At 41.3% G+C, this 16,683-nt stretch overlaps 1 protein-coding gene across 1 annotated transcript in view; it reads right to left on the bottom strand.

Moving 5' to 3' along the window:
• Kctd1 (potassium channel tetramerization domain containing 1) overlaps nt 1-16,683 on the bottom strand; it is a 97,264-nt gene that overhangs the window by 22,702 nt on the left and 57,879 nt on the right. The gene's annotated exons all lie outside the window — the stretch shown is intronic.

Genomic DNA, 16,683 nt, shown 5'->3' with positions numbered 1-16,683 from the left:
TAGCCAGACATCATCATAAAAAAATAAATATTTGATCACCCAGAAATGTGACCTAGTTTTAGAATAAGCAACTCCAGGTGATTTTTAAAAAACAGGGATCTGTAATGTGTTTTTCCCATTTGTACAGCATGATACAGTTAAAGCATTTTGCATACAGGGTTATTTATCCCATTAAGGCAGGTTGAACCTACATATTTTAGTATATATTCAGTGAACAGAAAGTGGCCATATCTGTTCTACAAACAAGCAATGGAGTAGCTAATGATGCACAAATATTTTATATCTGAAAATAGATTTTGCACACTAGAAATACATTTCTTTACCAAAAGATTTATTTTACTTTTCATTATACTATAGGCAGGCAAATGGCTCCATTTCTTAATTTTAAAAAATTGCTGATCTCACAAGTCTATCTTTGATTTGGAATATCACTGTATTCACTTGAAAAGTTTTTGGTTTTGTTTTTTTGTGGTGCTGGGGATGGAACACCCAGGGCCTCATGCATGCTAGGCAAACACTCTACCATAGAGTTATAAACTTTGCTCTTGAAGGTTTTTTTTTTTTTTTTTTTTTTTTTTTTTTAGTATTGGGGATTGAACCCAGGGATGCTTAACCACTGAGCCATATCCCCAGATCTTTTTATTTTTTATTTTGAGAGAAGGTCTTAGGGCCTCACTAAGTTGCTGAGACTGGCTTTGAACTTGCGATCCTCCTGCCTCCCAGCTTGAATTTGTTGTTGTTGTTGTTGTTTTTAAATCATTTTCTAATCTTATGTTGAAATGGGACAGTGGAAATGTAAATCAGTTTCACCCCTCTTAAAATACAATAAGCAAAGAAGTAGGAGTTTCTTCCCTGTGCATGTTTGTTTCAGTAAAATTTTTTAAAAGATAATTTTAAAATTTATTCTCTATCCGAAGATAGTGTAGGCAAAGAAGAAAACAATAGTAGGGTAGATTTTGTAAAACTCAATCAATTTTTCTGAGCTAGTGTTTTTATCCAGCTTTCCATAAACTATAGGTGGTGATCTAGGGTGTGGATTACAGTCATCCTGGAATTCCTTCACTGCATGCTTATTGACACATCAGTCAAACAGATGGTAGGCCCAAAACTCAAATGATTAGTCACTTACTTGTAATGTTTCCAGGACAGTCTGATGCAGGATGGGAAAGAATGAGACAGGTTTGCCTCTTATTAAAACATTTCACTCTTTACAGTTAATAACATGATAAATTTTTGGTTGACAGGGGAAGAACAGGGAGCTACATTAATTAAGTGATTTCTAGATGCCTTGCTCTATCCTCAGCACTTTATTCGTGTAACAGATCCATTATCTTCATTTTAAAGATGTAGAAATAGGCTTGAAAAGATGAGTAACTTGCCCAACTAGTTAAGTAGCATTGGGGGATTTGTATAATGTCTGATCCAGAAAGTACCTCCTCACACTGATGGGAATCAAAAGGATGGCCATTACTGACTGAAAAGCTTTTGGTATAGAGTTTTTATTTCTATTTGTATTTGCTGAGCAAGAAGTTTACAAGGAAATCTAAGCCCCTACACTGATAATTTTTGGGACCTGAAATAAATCAGTATTAATGATCGTAAGTCATTTAGTAAACAGATGGAAGAGATGAAAATCATTTTATTCTTAGATAAATCCTGTGCTTTTTATTCTTAGATAAAAGCTCCTTTTTGAGGTTTAGACTTGGATATACCCAGGCACAGAATGAGTGATTAATAAATTTATATCAAGTAAAGGAATCAAGAATAACTGAGGAATGTGGAATGAGAATGAGGCCTGGCTAGTTAGTAGCTTTAATCTGAATGAATCAACTTCTCTGTGTCTTTATTCTTTTATAAAATTATCTCAGCTTATCTTATAAAATAAGTATAATGCTCAGGGTTGATGAGAAAGTCCAGTGGGTCATGGGTTCACGATAATAGAAGGTATTCTAAGCCAGCCAACAAAAATTTCTACAAAGGCAATTCTTAGAAGACTGAAGGCACAAAGGAACAGGATTTAAGGAAGAAAAAGAACAACTGTGGCAGAGAAGTACACTGTCACAGACCTTTCCAAAATAGAAAGAAGTGTCACTGAAATGGTTTTTCGGATGCAAAACTCAAAACCAAAAACAGCCTCTGGAGGATACAGGAAATTGGGCATGGATACAAAGGCATCTTCACTTTAGATTTAGGTGGAACAGAAAAAAAAAAAAAGACGTAAAGGAAAGGGCAGGAGAGAAATCTGAACAGAGACCATGAGCAGAAAAGCCGGTTCCATCTGTGGACCTAGAGATAGCTGTGGCCTCTGGGCAAAGCTGTGGATGAGGGAGAAACAGAATCTCCAGGGGCACTCAATCAAGACCAAAAGAGACAAGAAGCAAAGGAAGGGACAAACTCAACCAGCACTACAGGAAACTCAGTCTGGGTTACAAAGGACAAAGAGAAAGAACCTGAGTCCTGTCTGGATGCTCTCCTCCTTAGTAAACTGAAAGCGGTAGCCAGGTCATCCCCAACCCATTCATACCAGCTGGAGGTTGTGTGCCCCGGAACCTTGGGCCACGCTGAGCAGAAGTGCTCCAGTGGGAACAGGAATAGGAAAGGGCCAGGTGGGGCGGAAGTGCTTCAGTGGGAACAGAAATAGGGAAGGGCCGGGTGAGGCGGAAGTGCTCCTGTGAGACCTGAGACGGGGATGGTGGGGGTTCCAGGGTGGTGGAAGGTGGCTGAGAAACTCCCACTGCTTAAGGCTGCGTGGGGTGTGGGAGCAGAGAAAACGGAAAGGACTGGAGGGGAGGACACTTGGGTCATGGACGCTCATACCTGAGTGAGGTGAAAGGCCTCTTGGAGCAGAACAAGTTCCCTATTCCGAGCAACAAATGTTAGAAGCAATAAAAGGAATTGTTTTGCTGCTGCTTTCTGCCAGCTTTAAAAGGAGGAACGTTTTGAGTTGTGAAAACAATGCAAAAGGGGAGGGAAGGCGGTGCCAGTAATCATAAAATGGCGTCCCTGGGTGGTTTTTGAGATTGGCTGGCTGTGCCGTGGAAAAGTATGGTTTGGCAAAGCAAATAAAGGGGGAAATCGACACAGGCTGTATTTCTTGCGGACATAAGAATGGAGTTACAAGTCAAACTGCAGTGATTTGTAAACTCTGGTGCCTGAAAACTATGTGGAACTGATTACAGTTTACTAACCTTGGATAACATTCCTGTTTTCCAACTGACCAAGACCAAGCTGGCTGCAGATGATGAATGGCTGGGTTTTTCTTCTTGTTTTTACACTCATTGACCCACGTGGCAATGTGGAGAAAGATTTCCTTCCACACTTTTTGAAAAGGATCATCATTTTGCCATTTTATTTTGGACAATTTCAAACTTATAACCAAGGCAGAGAAAATGCTATAATCAACTCCAACACAATCATCATCCAATTTCAGAAGCTATCAACTCTTGGCCCATCTTATTTAACATCTACCTCTTGCCCTAATCTCCTTCACAGGTATCTTTGAAGTAAATTTCTTAACATCACCTCATTTTATCTGTAAATGTTTTATTAATGACTAGGATTATAAAGGTTCATTTAAAACATGCATTAATTGATGTTGAATTATATTCTTTTTTGTTGCTTTTTCAGGAACACTTAAATAAGGACCTAACCTGGGAGGAAATCAGGTTGCCCTTGGAGGGAAGTAAGTCTGGTTTCCTGTTACCACTCCCTCTTTCCCTGGTATAGTGTGGTACATACTGCATATTTACAGAATGGTCTTAAGAGAAAGAGAATGTAGGGCTAATATCTCATTTACCTCGCTGAGTGAGTCATTTGTTAAGAATTTTTTTTTCTTGTGTCTTCATTCACTTATAGGACCTGGTTTCTCTAATTCACTGTGACTCAGTTCCTTAGGAATTTCTCTTTCTTTTTTTGTAATTATTTCAGACCAGTATTCACTGAGCCTGACAATGCTCAGATTGGAGATGTGCCACAGTTCTTGCTTTTGTGGAATTCAACAGTCTGTGGGGCTAGGAGTGCAGTATGATCCAGGGAGTCAGTGATGTATAGAAGGACTGTAAGAGTACACAGGAGGGGCCTCTAACTCATCAAACTCAGTTGTGGGTTGGCAGGAAAGAAAGAGAAAGCTCATTGGAGACCTGAAGGACAAGGAAGCTGGCCAAGTACAGGGGTAGGAGGTAAGATTAAAAGGAGAGGGGTGGCAAAGTGACAAAGGTCTGAAACTGAGCAAGCCTGCCATGTGATTACTCTTCACTGGGATGTAGATTCAGGCTGATTGAAAAATGAGGCTGGAGCAGCCCATGCCAGATGGAAAAGAGCCCTCCCTACAAGCTAGGTCAAGATGTTTAGAGTTGGTCTCAGAGTGATGGGGACTGATATCAGGCCATGCCCTCAGGGATCTTAAGGGGGGAAAAAGCATATTTAGAAGTGAGACAGAATTGAGATGCCATATCTGAAATATTTCCTCATAGATGCAGCTTCTGGCTTATCCAAATTCTCTCTCCTTTGCCTACCTTTTGACTGTCATTTGCATAGTACCTTGGCACTTAACCCTGAGGGTGCAATGGACTTACCTGGAGAGCTTTTAAAAAATACTGACGCTGGGGGCCCACTCCCAGTTATTCTGATGTAGTTGGGTGGGAGCGAGGCCTAGGCATCTGTATTTTTTAAAGTTTGCCAAGTAAGTCTCAATTAAGTTGAAAACCAGTAAAAATGAGGTTGAACAGAGAGAGGAAAGAAGAGCAAGTTAATGTTATTAGCTTGAAATGCTTTCTGTTAGTCATGTTCTCACTTTCCACTATCACAGCACACCCTTAAAAGTCAACCACACTTTTAGAAATGAAAGATCCCCAGGATGACCTACTTTGGGCTCCTGTTTAAAAACGTATAAGCAGAGTCCCAAATATATAGCCCTCAAGGATCCATAGCTGGGTTGACACAGAGCTACTCCAAACCTCTCTGTGCTGCCCCTAGTGCAATATGGGGAGAACTGTCACATTGAAGCCATTGGAGGACAACCGCTCTAATGCTAGTTACTACTTGGTGAATAGTATCATGTACCAAAGAGGGACCTGGCTTTCTTAAGGGCTTTATATCATTTAATCTCTACAATGATCCTCTGAAATGGCTTACTCTTCTCATCTCATAGACAAGGAAACAAGCCCAGATGGCTAAGTCACTTGGCCAAAGGGATATAGCTTTTAAATGATGGAGCCTCGGTGCCCACCCAGGTCTGAATCTAAAGTTTGCTTTCTTGACCACTAACTATACTGCCTTTTCATTTGTATTTAAAACAAAAAAAGACTGAACATGTTCCCTTGGGAAATGTTTCATTGTTTTAGTTTGATAGAGCTCAGTGTCCCAATAGCTAATGTTATTTGGTTATTATCAATTTTGTAGGTAAACAAATGTGCTTGATAACTGGCATTCAAAAAGTGGAGGCTCTGGGACTTCATTTAGGATGTCTTCTCACATCCTAAACCCAGTCAAACCAAAGCAAACCATAATGAAGCACCCCAAGACTTCTGAGGTTGCTTTGAGCACAGCAAAGGAGTGTCAGAACAGGGGGAGCGTGGGGACTCAGGGAAATGGAAACTGGTCCTGGGAGTACACATCTGCCTCCACGCACCTTGCTGTTTCCTCACATTTAATCTGGACACACTCCTATGGGATTTGTGGCTGCAAAGGAAATTCAACTTGGACTTCAACCCTATTGAGGCCACCTTCTGTGTCCAGGCTCCACACACCCACTCCTTCCCAGGCTGCTGCTGCATGGTGAACACCCTGTCAGGTCCTGGCCATGCCGGTCACATGACACCAGGCTCTGTTTTACCTAGAGGCAAGCTGGATAATCCTTTTAGCCCTCCACAGCTGCTCCACACAGGATAATTACAGAGGGAGCACTCCTGCTGCAGGATGGACTTGCCCAGGGAGGGTGGAGTTGATCCCTGGGGAATGAAGTGAAAAGCCCGACCAAGGGATAAAGAGGATGAGAAAAGGGCAGGGCACCAGTTGCTGGGCCTTTTTTTACCCATGTAGTTCTCCTTTGCCAAAAAGATACCTTTTATTCCTCTACCTCTGGGTTTCCAAGCCACAGAAAAATATGGTTTGGATTTAAGGAAAAGATTTCATTTAGTTTCTGGTTCAGATTTATTTGGCTGGCAAAGAGAGTCAGCGGCCACTTCTAAATGACCTCTTTGGCATTTGGAGATATTTTTAAATTATAAAAGTGATACCTACTCATTGTTGAAAATTGTTAAAGTATAGATGGTGAAAAACAGCAAAATAGTAAAGCAATCTGCCATGAGCTCACCATTTGGGAGAGCATTTAAAAATCCGATTTAAAGAGTATTTTTCTATTGAATTACTTTGTTTTCACAAACTTGACTCTGCTTTTTGTTTGTTTGTTTTTTAAGTATTCTAACTTGGATTCCCAATCAAGTTTCTGACCTCAGAGTTGAGGACATAATTGAAACATTAGGTGGATGGCAAACAGAGTAGAGGTCTGGGTGGAGGTGTGTATGCTTGTGTGTGCTTGCACAATTGTGTGTGGGTGGGTGTGTGTGCATTCCTGGGAACCTGAGGCCTAGGGAGAGCTATGACTATAGGGTGAATCTGCCCTCAGGACAGCAGGGAAGGAAGGAGACATGAATAGAAGAGACAGTGTTGCAAAAAAAAGATACCTTCTTCTCTTTTCTGCTCAGATGGAGAGGAAGTAAACAAAGAGGAAGGAAAGGCAGAGAAATCCTAGATTAATATCTGATACTTTTTGAAACATGAGGTTCAAGACTCAATTCTTCCTATTTTTTTTCTAAACCTATTTATGAATTTATTTTTAAATATTTATAATAAAAAGATTTCTTTTAAGAAGGGGACTACTTTGCTGGGTATTATTGCAATGTGAAAAAAAATTACAATTTACTGTTTTAGAAGTCTGAGGGATCACAAACAGCATTTAATTTGCTTGAAGTCTTATAACTGAAAAAATTCTAGGAATAGCTCTTTAGAGTTTCCAGACTTGGTAAATTTCATCTATATTTCATGATCACAGATAAAAATCACTTCAGAGCTTGTTATAGAAATGGATATAAGTAATTTAAGGGAAGGGAGAAAATAATTTTTAAGTAAAAACAAAACAAATCTTTACCTACTTATGGGGAAGTAATGTTCCCAGTACCTGTTCCCTGAGGCAGCATCATTTTCTTAAATGATATATAGAACCAAAGAAAGTAGGGAAGCCAGGAAATGCAAGTTTAAATTATATAAGAAAAACTCTGAGTATAATAACAACGCAGGAATTCAGCATCTTTGAGATTTCATCCTGATGGCAGTACTGACAGCTCAGGGGCAGCTCAATGTCCTGAGGGCATTGCTTGCTCTCTAGGAATTTTAGGAGTTCTCTTCATGACTCTTGGGCTAGAAAATTTTAAAAAATTAAAAGAGGGGTACATTGACTGTTTACTAAAAAAAATGTATAATGATCTTGAGTTTTTTGAAAAAATCACTAGAATTTACATAAGCAGTCCTCTTTTTTGCTACATTTATTGAACACCCATCATGTACCCAGTGGTCTGTGGGCCTCTTGAATGGAGCATGGTACAGTCTGAGTGGGTGCTGGGGAGGGACAGAGGTGAGAGATCCAGCCAAGGTGGGTGGGAAGGCTTCCCACAGAAAATGAGGTATCATTAGGAATAAGCAGAATGGGCAAAAGGGCATGGAGAAAAAATTTGAGACCAAGGGTTCAGCTTGAGTGCAGCCACAGAATTCAGGAAGAACACAGTGGGTGAGGTATCGATACAGCAAGCGAAGGACATTTCTCTCCCTGTGTCAACCTTCCTGTGTTATCCTAAGGCCGTGGTGCACAGTTGCTCACAAGAGAGCTACTGGTGGCACATTCAGTCATGTCTTAGCAGCCCCTAGAAAATTCGGCTGTGACTCAGACCTGGGTTTGAAACCTGGCTTTAGCATCTTTGAGACCACATCTGTTTGAGTTTTGGTTTCTTTATCTGTGAAATGGGCAATACCTACCTCAAAGAATTCTTATGAGGAACAAATGGATATCCGATAAGACCTGCATTGGCCAGTATTTACTGAGTGCTAGGCATGGTTCTGGGTCTGTAGAACCCTGAGGTGGTACTGTGGTCCCCGTTTTACAGGTGAGGATGCTGTAGCCAGCTAATAAACAAGGATGCCAGAACTCCCATCAGGCAGCTGGGCTGTGTAGTCTGGCTTGAACCTACTCCTCTCAGGCCAAGGGACCCTCTACCCCTCTGTAAAGCACCTGGCATGGGCTCACGACATTCTGGCAGATGTTCCTTCTTTTTGAGGAGATTAAGAGTTATGCCCACAAACAGAATTCTGACTCTCTATAAAATCCCACTGAAGTTTTAAGATCACATAGGCTCGCTCTATGGTTTGAACAAGTATCTGTTTTAAAATGATTTCTAGGGCAAATAGCTATTTTTCTAAGATCTGTCCAGAATCAGATATAACTTTCCTGGAAGCCCAACTGTTTTTTGTTTTTTTAAAATTTTCCCCCCAGTGAACACGGTTTCTGTTTAGGTTTTCTCTTGCTTTTTATTTGGTCAGGCAAGCATGAACATAAGTACACAAGCCTGCCCCCACAGCCACCCCTCCCTCCTCCCAACAGTCTGTTCTACATTGGGAGATATTTTTTGACATACTCCTTAGTCATTTGTCTACATTTAAAACTCTAGAATATGTTTCCCACTTTATAATAATAATTACCATTCACTAAAAAAATACTATAATAGCTAACATTTATTGAAAGTTTGTGTCAGGCACTCTGCTAGAAAACTTTATGGATTATCTGCTTAAGTCTGCACAACAGTTCTAGCAAGCATGTACAAGTAATATGTTAGTTATATTAAGGAGGAAACCAAGGCACAGAGCCATCATATCACTCGCTGATGAGTGCTGAGCTATGTGGTCTACTTTTCCTGATGAGGGAGGGCCAACTCGTCCGTGATGCTGTCCTTCTCTCCCCCCCCCACCACCAAGAAAACCTTAGGCATACTAAAATTTTGGGCTGGGGATGCATCTCAGTGGAAGAGAGCTTGCCTAGTATGTGTGAGGCCCAAGGTTCAATCACCAGCACTGCCAACAAACGAAAACAAAACCAAACTTAGGCATATGATGCTGTCTCCGACTCTGAATGTCCATCTGTCCTAGAACACCAGTCTCCTCTGCTGTGGCACCTCCTGCCAATCTTTCTTCATCTTGCAGTTGTGCTCTAGGTTTCTTGTGACAGGACAAACTCTTCTGCAAGCGTTCCCAAGGAATGTCAGCTATCTATGAAGTCTGTCCTTAGTCCTGGGCTTTTCGATATTGGCAACCATATGTATGGGACCAATGCCTTCCTGTGTGTTGAAACATTCTTGACTCTTCCATCCATGTCATCAGTATCTCTAACAGATGGAGCCGACTCTGGGCCCATCCCCCTGGGATTGCTGTTGTCCAGGGGCTACTCTGTACTGTTCTCTGTGGTCATCGATGAGGACAGGACAGGAATGGAGTTTGCCCCCACTCATTGGTGTTGAGTGGGGGCAAACTCCATTTTTTTTTTAATATGGAGTTTTGGAATATGTCACACTCATCCCTCTAAATGCAAGCATCATAGCAATTACATGATGGCCAAGCCAGCTATTTCTATTCCATGTGAACAGTTTTTCCACTTGCAATCGTGCCAACAAAACAGCAGCTTAAAATGAAAGCATGTAAATCTTTTGCTGAGTATGTATAAGAAAAAAAAAACACAGGCTTAACAGTATTTAATAAAAAGAACAAATATATAGTTTACCTAGAGACCAGGTAAATGCTTTTGAACACTTTTCAGCTGTATGGACAAAAACCATTGAATCTACCTCTGTACCTTCTTCTCACTCCTCTCTTTACACACTCTCTCTCTCTCTCTCTCTCTCACACACACACACACACACACACACACACACACACACACACCTGCATTACTGACATCATTCAAGGGTCTTACACAGCAATTGAGTCTCATTTAAATATTCAGAGTATCAAAAGGTGATCAGATGAATGAAGATGATATGTCCTGTTGTTGTGTGACTTCACAGTGAGGAGGAAGTTTCAAACACATTCAGAATCTAGGCTGACTTTACAATGACAAAGCCAAGGGGAGGAGATTTAGCCCCAGGACTGTGAGTGTCTAAAAAAACCTCCTCCTTCAAAGAAGAGATGAAAGCTGAAATTAGGACAAGAGTCCTCCTCACACAGCTTCCAAAGTATAGAAACATGCTAAAGAAGGTAAATGGATGGAGAAGATAATGCTAAATGAAGTTAGCCAATCCCAAAAAACCAAGTGCCAAATGTTTTCTCTGATATAAGGAGGCTGATTCATAGTAGGATAGGGAGAGGGAGCATGGGAGGAATAGAAGAACTCTAGATAGGGCAGAGGGGTGGGAGGGGAAGGGAGGGGCATGGGGTTATTAATGATGGTGGAATATGATGATCATTACTATCCAAAGTACAGGTATGAAGACACGAATTGGTGTGAGTATACTATGTATATAACCAGAGATATGAAAAATTGTGCTCTGTGTGTGTAATAAGAATTGTAATGCATTCCACTATTATATATAAATAATAAAAAAGGAATATCTCAAATACCCACATCACCCAATGTTCTCTTTTTAAATGCCTAATTGCTTCTTCACATCATGATGGATCCATGAGATATTTAAAAAAAGCAATTAGACATTTGAATAGATGGATCATGATCCATTCTAAGAAGCTTAAGATTTTTAATTTATGTTTCATGGTTACTTAAAGAGTCACCAAGTCAAAATGACATGTGAAAAAATATAAGTTTATATCAGCTCACAATTCAAAGACAACACTGGCGGTTGTGTGTGGTTGGGAAATACCCAAGGAGGCCGCTGACAGCATTCTGCCCTTGGTGGCCCCACGGCCAACAATGTTCAGTCTGTAGGTGTGTGTCTTGAGCAACTATCCACACCCTGCTGGGCTCAAGCTTGGTTGATCATATTTCCAGAATTTACCATAGGCAACAAGCCAGTCTGTAGGCACACTGGACAGTAGGTATATCTATAGATACTCCTCCCCATCCCTTCCAAAAAAAGACAGAACCATGCTCTAACCTGAAAATTATCTATAGAAGAAGATTTCTGCCTAATAGAAACGTCTTATTTTTTTTTTCTTTCTTTTAAGGTGATCATATATAGAAGTTGAAAAGCTTGAGTAGTCATTTGATAACATTGCTTCCCGTAACTTGCTGTTCTTCTAACTTCACTCAGAAGTTTTGGATGAAAAAGAAATACTTTTGCTGTTTTAAAATACTGCATAAAAATTTACACATGGGTTCCTCAAGAGCCTAGAATGCCATGTAATTAAAAATAAAAGCATATCTCTGCTGTTCAGCTTTTCCAATCATCAGAGACATCTAGCAGGTAAAGAAAGGAACTTTACCAAATGGTTTCCTTGGTTGTTACAACCTTTAATCCGATCCATTTTAATACATCCAATAATTCTCTCACAATCCCTCCTTCATGCCATCTTGTTCCTTCTACAGGTATCATCTTAATGACATCTTAATGAAGTACTTTCCTTAGGGCCCTTCAATGACAGATCAGTGAGATACCCGTAAAAATCAATCTCTTTCTCTCTTCCTTTCTTTCTCCCTCCCTCCCTCCCTCTCTCTTTCTTTCTTTTCCTTTCTATCTTTCATCTTTTATATTGACTGAGCTACTTTGAGACTAGGAGAGTTTTTATTTTCTAGGCGAGATCTAAAGCCTGCAGGGCTTTCTAAGTTGTTTTTAAGAGATCAATTTTTGGAGGGTGGAGGGGCCTCATGGAGCCTAACGAGGCTGGGTGGGAGTCCTGGAACTCACACAGCTTCAACAAGTTCAGGCGAGCTCAGATTCACCTTTGTTATGAAGCCCTCCCAGCCTGGCAAGGTTTGCCACTGTTTGAAAGCTCCGGTTAACTGTTAGGCATAGTTGCAATTTATCTTCTCAATATGGGGAACACGATAGGAAAAGTTGCATAAGAGCAAAAATAATCATTGGCACTAAAAAAGATAAACAGCAATGTCATTTCTAAGCAACCTGACAACACATGGCATTTAAGCAGCATTGTCCGGGGCAGTGCCATTGTCCAGGGACAGTGCCATCTCCATGGACACTGTATTTCATTAGATCCAGACAGTCCACAAATAGCTGATAAAACTGTGGGACTGAAACCTCAGGGTGGTTTTCATCATTTTCTTTTGCCACCCGTTTGGAGTTTCTGGAGCCTCTGGGATACAATTTTGCATGAAAACACACACCTTGCAAGAGGACATGTGACTTCTCATTCCTGCCACACACCTTCTGATGCTCCCTCCAGGAGCACAGAGGGCATTATTCACTCACTTCAGCTAGCTCCTGGGGACAAGCTTGCCACTTTCTATTCATAGTCATCTTGGGAGTAATCTTTCAGAAGAAGCTGAATACTGATCATTCATCTAATTGAGGCCTGCATCCTGCATTTTTGACAAAAATAAGTGATATTTTCACAGGTGACTTATGTAACCATAGTGAGCTAACTGTCTGGTAGATGTGGTGGACAGGATTCTTCTACTTCCACAACTCAGGTTCCAGTAGAGAGCAATGAATGATGTGTTCACAGGGCCCAAGAGACATTTTTTCAGTGTGACTTTAAGAAACTACTCATAGGAGATTTATTTTTAAGTGCTCAATATTTACTTTAATGAATGAATGAATTAATTTATTTTTAAGAGATGGGAGCTCATTGTGTTAGCTAGACTGGCCTGGAACTCCTGGGCTCAAAATGATCCTTCTGCTTCAGCCTTCCAAGTGGCTGGGACTATGGGTGTGTGCCACTGAGGCTAGTGAGTTTGCTCAAATTTTAAATGAAAATCATATAAATAGTTTGGTCATGAATAAGTGCTTCTGTTTGGAAATGCTTATTTTTTTGCATTGGTTTAATAAAAAAGAAAAAAACTGCTGGGTGCAGTGGTGCACACCTGTAATCCCAGCAGCTCAGGAGGCTGAGGCAGGAGGATCAGAGTTCAAAGCCAGCCTCAGCAAAAGTGAGGTACTAAGCAACTCAGTGAGACCCTGTCTCTAAGTAGAATACAAAATAGGGCTGGGGTTGTGGCTCAGTGGTTGAATGCCTTCGAAGTTCCCTCCACAGCCAAAATGCAGTTTGTCTTTTGGAAGTTCATGTAAAATGTTTTAATATTGGTCACTATTTGCTATAAAGAAGCTCCCAAATGAAGTGCTAAATCCAAATCATGGTTATGTGCCTGACAGAAACTACAGACTTTATTGCACCAAAGTGAGCCCCAGAAAAGAGATGTATGAAATTCACGAGCTGCACTGTATGAAAAGATATTTAAGCATTTCCACTCCTTTAATGGAACTGTTCTCGAGAACACAATAAACTGGAACGTACTTTTCACATATTAACCTTGCAAGAAATTACCTGAATCTTCTATGAGATACTTCATTAATTTTTCAAACAAATAAATAGACCATAGCATTTTGGTATTATAAAAGTGCTTCCTTGCAGGGTGAGGGGAAAACATGAAAATATGATTTTAGAAAAACAATAAAAATGACCTTGGCCTTGCTCAATGACAGTATTCATCACACCAGATCAAAAACAAGTACACTCAGTATTACTGTCCTAAGCAACATGAATCATGCCAGAATCAATTAAAAAAAAAAAAAAAGCCTTGTTTCCCAGGCTGTCTCCTTCCAAGGCCCCATGGTGCTCACAGCGGCCTGTTGATACCTTAACCCCTCTCTGTACTACTCTGCAGATTGGGTGATGCATGTGAATTGCTCGATGCTTCCTGTCAGACACAGATCAAGTAAGCAGCAGGTGGGCTGGGGATGTGGCTCAAGGGGTAGCACGCTTGCGGCCCGGGTTTGATCCTCAGCACCACATACAAACAAAGATGTTGTGTCCACCAATAACTAAAAGAAATAAATATTTTAAAAAATTAAAAAAAAAAGTAAGCAGCAGGTGGAACTCAGGACCCTGCATTTTCCCAAGCTCCCTGAGGCAATGCCAATGGGGAGGGGGATTAGGAGGAGGTATCAACTGAGGAGAGCAGGGGTCACCCTTCTGTCAGTCTGGCTCATCATTATTTCCCTTCAGGGTAACGAGGCTAGAAAATCTCTTTCTAGTTTGTGTCTTGAAGGATAAAAAGGATGTAAATCTTGGCTGCCTAGATTGAAGGAGGCCAGTTGTCAAGTCGTAGGGTCACCCACGCACCTAATGATTCACAATATTTGACCTTTATGCCATAGCAGGGCCTGGAAGGCAGAGTTGCCCCAAGTCAGAGAGAGAAATATAGAGCAAAACTTTTTCAGTGTTCAGTTGCTATTTATCAAGCACTTGGGCACAGCGTGCAAGACCCTACAGGGGGTCTTTTATTTGTTTAAAAACCCAGGGCAAAGCCAGGCTCAGTGGTGCCCACCTGTAATCGCAGGAAGGCTGAAGCAGGAGGATTGCAAGCTTAAAGCCAGCCTCAGCAATGGCACAGGCGCTAAGCCACTCAGTGAGACCCTGTATCTAATTAAAAAATGTAAAATAGGGCTGGGGATGTGGCTCAGTGATAGAGAGCCCCAGAGTTCAATCCCTAGTATCCCAAACCAAACCCGGGGCATGAGTTTAGAAGGTCTATTTTGCAAAGGCATTAAAAAAAAAAAAAAAGAAAGAAAATCTTTCTGGGTTGGCTCGAGCATGCACGTGCATGCCTGTGTTTTGTGTACAAACAAAACTGCGTTGGAGGGGCAGAATGGAAGGTCCCAGGAGGAAGGAGGTGACTGACACAAGGCCTAGGTACTTCCACCCTGAAGAGCTCCCTCAGGGTCCTAGTGTCCTCCATTCCTTCCAGTGGGCACACTGGGCTGGGTTCAGAACTGGTCATTGACTGTTTTGCTAACAGTTTCTCTTCACAGTCATAACCAACCAGCCATCAGGCAAGTGGCAAGGTCTTTGGTCCAAGGCCAACTTTGTTCATTGCTGTAGACAGACTTGTACATTGGATGGCCTGAGAAAAAGAACTTTCAGAAACCCAGCAGCACCTAGGAACAAGACCCATGTATCCCATTCAAACTTTTAAAAGTCATGATACACAGAGAAAAATCATAGCATGGAACTTATATAACACTGAGGTAGGGAGAGAAGGTTGCTCCCGGTGGGAAGTAACTGTCCAAGGAACACTGGCTACCTTGGCAGGGAAGGGGTGGCAGGTGCCTCAGCGTTGACCGAGAGGCTCTTGATGACTAGGAAATAAGGTAGAGGTCACCTTGAGAATAAAGCAGCTTGAAATACTGTAGATAACCTGCCCTCTTGGCTAAAAGACCACTGTTACAACACACTTCTGAAAGGTGGTGTGATGGTCTATGCTATGGTTTGTCCCCCAAAGCTTCCTGTGATGGATCTTGGTCTCCAAGGTAACAGTATTGACAGGTGGTGGGACCTTAAAGAGGTGGGATCTAGTGGGAGGTGATTAGTGTCATGGGGCAAACTGCCTTCTTGAAGGAATCAGGTTAGGTTCTCCCCAGCCCAGATTAGATCTTGCAGCAGTGAGTTAGGTCTTGCAGGAATGAATCCGTTCTCATGAGAGCAGTTTGTTATAAAGCAAGCCTGGCACTCCTCTGATCTCTCTTGAAATGTGACCTCTCATCTATACATGCCTACTTCCCCCTCCACTTTTCCAATTGTGCATGATGGCATATAGCCCTCATCAGAAGCTGAGCAGATGCCATCACCATGATCTTATACCTCAGTACTATGAGATAAATAAATCTTTTCTTTATAAGTTTTCCAACCTCAGGTGTTCTGTTATAGCAACAGAAAACAGACTCATACAGACTACATGGCTGAGCATGGAAAGCCTTAAAAATAAAAAATAAAAAAATTCCATGCCCAGGTCCCTACCCCAAACCAATAAAATTATTCTTTGGGAGCAGGGCCAGGTATTTCTTGTTTTTTTGTTCTGTTTATTTTGGGGTTTTTTATTTAATTTTTTTTTTTTTTTTAGTAGTGGAGATTAAACCCAGGGGTGCTCTAACACTGAGCTACATCCCCTCCCATTTAATTTTTTTTTTAAACTATGAGAGTGGGTCTTGCTAAATAGCTGAGGCTGGTCTTAAACTTCCAATCTTCCTGCCCCAGTGTTTCATGTGGCTTGGATTATAAGTGTGCACCATTGAGCCCAGCCATTCAGGCTTTTTTTTTTTTTTTTTTTCCTAGTGGTACTGGGCCTCATCCATGCTGGGCAAGTGCTCTACCACTGCGAGCTATACCCCTAGCTTCAGGCATTGTTCAAATTTTTTTTTTTTTTTATATTGGAGATTTAACCCAGGGTCCTCTACCACTGAGCTACATCCCTAGTCCTTTTTAATTTTTATTTTGAGACATTTTGAGGGCTCTCTAGGTTGCTAAGCATCTTGCTGAATTGTTGAGGCTGGCCTCAAACTTGTGATCCTCCTTTCTGGGTCTCCATTGTTTTTATTCTTAAGGGTCCACGTTGATTCTGTTATGCCCCTGCAGTTGGGAATAACTGTGACTAGACAGGAGAGAGTAAAGACCTAGAGTCAGAGTGGGGACTGGAATGCTGGCTTTCCCCTGAAGGTTGAGTCACTTCAACTTCTC

The sequence above is a fragment of the Urocitellus parryii genome, chromosome 13, assembly GCF_045843805.1.
Source record: "Urocitellus parryii isolate mUroPar1 chromosome 13, mUroPar1.hap1, whole genome shotgun sequence".
NCBI classification, from domain to species: domain Eukaryota; kingdom Metazoa; phylum Chordata; class Mammalia; order Rodentia; family Sciuridae; genus Urocitellus; species Urocitellus parryii.
The sequence above is the reverse complement of the archived record's forward strand: the minus strand, read 5'-3'. Positions and strand labels throughout refer to the sequence as shown.